This window comes from Aplysia californica, unplaced genomic scaffold, assembly GCF_000002075.1.
Source record: "Aplysia californica isolate F4 #8 unplaced genomic scaffold, AplCal3.0 scaffold00210, whole genome shotgun sequence".
Taxonomy (NCBI): domain Eukaryota; kingdom Metazoa; phylum Mollusca; class Gastropoda; order Aplysiida; family Aplysiidae; genus Aplysia; species Aplysia californica.
The window spans coordinates 100,051-103,850 of record NW_004797480.1 but is presented as its reverse complement, the minus strand read 5'-3'; positions in this window follow the sequence as shown (position 1 = coordinate 103,850).

The window sequence follows — 3,800 nt, the reverse complement described above, 5'->3', positions numbered from 1 at the left end:
ACACACACACACAAACACACACACACACACACACACAAACACACATACGCAATCACTGGCAATCAAACAAACAAACACACACGCACACACACACACACACACAACCACAAATGTAGACATTGCCATACAAGGCAACTAAAGACCCACCTGAACCTCTCTCGTGCACACACATACACACACAAATACATTTGCACAAGCATTTTTTCACAGACACTCCCCCCCCCCTCCCCAACCCTCGCTCGACCACACAGGAGTGCCTATGATCAAAGGAGCCTGTAATTAGCTAAGGCATCAAGTCTACAGCTGCTCTAACCAAGTTCTTACAGTGCCAAGAACTCTCCTTTATTGACCAGCCTGCTATCACTTGAGACTGGCGTAAAACGCTCGGTACTTCGTCTCTGAAACACAGTTTGGCGTAAGAACGTAATAAAGTTCCAGTAAGTCTGTAAAGAAGAGGATAGCTAAACTGAGAAATACACAAAAAAGTAATGTCATAAAAAATGCCCCCATTTTGACATATATTGAAAGCAGCCTTTTTCTCAGATGAAAAATTATAAAATGCCACAATGTTTAGGCTTCGGGGAGATTAAAATGAATCTAAGTGGAATAAGAACAAAATGAAATAATGAGATAATTTAATAATTGGTGCTATAAAAAAAATGAATCAGATCGTTGTCAAGGTGTCTTTTGTTATAATAAATTGCGACATTTCCCATCTTGATTTAAGTTTGTTATCTCAGTTTTTCTTAGTTGTTTATTAATTATGAATGGTCCAGGTGGGAGATCCTTAATCAATAGGCTACTGATGCACCCATATCATTTCGAGTAGATGGAGCAACATCAAGAATTGCGTTTGTAGATATGGGAGTGTGTAAATAAAACAAAATACATATTTCAATTATCAGATTTGCGGGATTGCTTGGGGCAAATTGTGTAGATCAAACTGTTGTTACAAGCACCTAGTCCTGTATGTTATGAAGAACGCGGGAGTAGTCTTTTTTTCCCTAGGACACTCGCAGAGCCCAATACAACAAATAGTTAGCAGGCTTAAAGGTGGCTCTCAAAAGTTATGGCCAATTAGGTGAAACTGCTGGCTAGGAGAACCTTTTGATGTTTCAGTTACTCTGGACGGAATCCTTAACAATAGAAGCCTTTAAGAAAAGTGCTTCCAGATGGCTGTTTTTGTGTTGTTGTTTTGCGTTTTGTTGTTGTTGTTGTTTTTTGCTTTTGTTTTTTGTTTTTGGTGGTTTTTTAATTGTTTTTTGTTGGGTTTTTTTTTTGGGGGGGGGGGTGGCTGCTTCAATATTTCACATAGTGCTTTTAGATTTCTTATTGACCTAATCACTCACTGTTGCTGGCTATCCACTATTCTTTTTAAATACATTCTCTTTACGAGACTGAGATCCTTCTAAAAAAAATACTGTTTTGGAAGCTTAGATTTACAGATAATACTCCGGCCAAATATGTTACAGAAAACAGAAAAACAACCCCAGTTCTGTAATTGAATTGACAGTTGTAGACATTTTTCGTCCCTATCGACAATATTTGGATGATTTACGAGGAAGGCTGACTCAACCCTTCCTGCCTGTCAGGAACAACCTCGGCAGAGAAGAAAACAACGTCCTAGAAAACAGACGAAGATACTCAATAATTAATATTTTCCCAAACAGAAATCGATTCGCACCTTCTGCATGCGATAATGAAGTGCCTGACCTCTACGGTGCAAACACTGGTCAACTAGATCTGTGTTTTGTAAAGCAGATCGAATCTGGGCAGTGGTCCCGAGACAAAGGAATTTGATTCAACAAATAAGATAAGTCTTAATCTAGTCTAAGAGTTCATAGCTGCTTGTATAGAGGTTATATTTGAAGTAAAATAAATTCTGGGGGTCACACCACCACCACCACCATCATCATCATCATAATCATCATCATCATCATCATCATCATCATCATCATCATCATCATCATCATCATATACGAAGCTCGTAGAGAGCAAAACGTTGAACGTATTATAAAATAATTTGTAAATCCTGCCAAGTCTTAACCTTTTTTCTTTTATTCTCTGTATCATCATCATCATCATCATCATCATCATCATCATCATCATCATCATCATCATCATCATCATCATCATCACTATCATCATCATCATCATCTTCATCATCATCATCATCATCATCATCAAGATTTATACCATATTGGCACATTTTACGTAACTTTCTAATTATATCGGCACCAAAATCAGGACACAGGGGCAAATTCTAGGGTAAAGTTGTAAATGTAGCCCTATTAACGTTCCGCTGTCTGATTTGCAACAATAAACAGGAGAATAGAGAGGTAAAAATGCTTGATGATCACGGGATCTATACATAAGTGTTTTTATTTTTCTCTATATTGTTGCTCGGTCGCTTTTTCCCATCGATAAAAACCAGGTCAACGTCCTTGTGGTTGTAGCCCAGAGCTGACAGTCTACTCGCTCAAAAGAACGCGGTCACAATAAATGCCTTCATGTCGGTCAGCGAATAGTGCTGTCATCTCTCGCGTTACGCTTCGGCTTCAAAGACAATATCATCGTCAAGACAATATTATCATCGTCAAGACAGTTTGTCATTCATCATTTCCTCGATAATTGGAAGTAACAAAACTTCCTTCTTGGCAATTATAATTTTATCATCTTAGTAGTTCTTTCCAAGGTACATTTGTTCTCCATGAAACTGGTGGTTCAAATTGATTTTTTTTTTCAGGAATATTTATAGACAAACAGTCCCATAGTATGCTTCTTGTGTACATGACATAATATGATAATAGTCTTTTCTTCTCTTTTTTTTTCAAATTGCAAAACGGCTATTCAGTGGTGCTCTTTGATTTTTTTTCAACCAGCAATAGCCCATTTTCTCGCAATGTTCTGTCACTCTCTCTCTCTCTCTCTCTCTCTCTCTCTCTCTCTCTCTCTCTCTCTCTCTCTCTCTCTCTCTCTCTCCGGTGCGACATTTATAAGCAGCATAATCAGTCGTAACTGTCGCAATACACTTTAGGGTGTTTTTTCAACAGCTTCTTCATTTTGACTCGATAGAACAGATGTCAAAGGATGTTTTTTTCCAAAAAGAACAAACGTTGGATTGTTTGAAAATATGTATCGATATTGCCTTGAATCGCCGACCCGGGTCTTCCCTTAAACGCTTCCAAACGACGTAAAAATAATATTACCAGAGCACTGCACTGAATTTTCTGAGTGCTCCATTTTTTTTTCCAATCTTGCAATTATTCTGTTATTCCTGGATTCTGCTGTTAAATACTACCACAAAAAGAAATCCATTATTTAATTTTTATAACAAAGAGGATTTAACATTAATTCTACTATTTTTAGACAAACACTCATTTTTAAATTGATTGCTTGTTTGTACTCATTTTTTTCCTTTCGTTGCTTGGGTAGTTTTTCTTTCATTTCTTGTGTTTTCTTTATTTATCCTTTTTTCCTTTATTTTCACTTTATTTTTCTGTTTTTCATTGTTTTTTTTGTTTTTTGGTTCTCTTTTTTGGGACAGCGACCTACTCTATGCATGACATCACAGGTGTGTGAACGCATGCGTAACAGTTACTGTCAGCTCGTTCTATCGCCGACACACAAGAAACGTACCTCGTATCCGATGGTTAACTCGTTGTATTGAATGGTTGCTACCGTGTGTCCCACAGCAACTAATTTGTTCTCTGTTAGTCGGGCAAAGCAGTACTAAAACCTATTTTAAGGTTAAGGGAAACGTTATCCCAGCTGTTACGCTTACCTTTCGTTAAGTACCA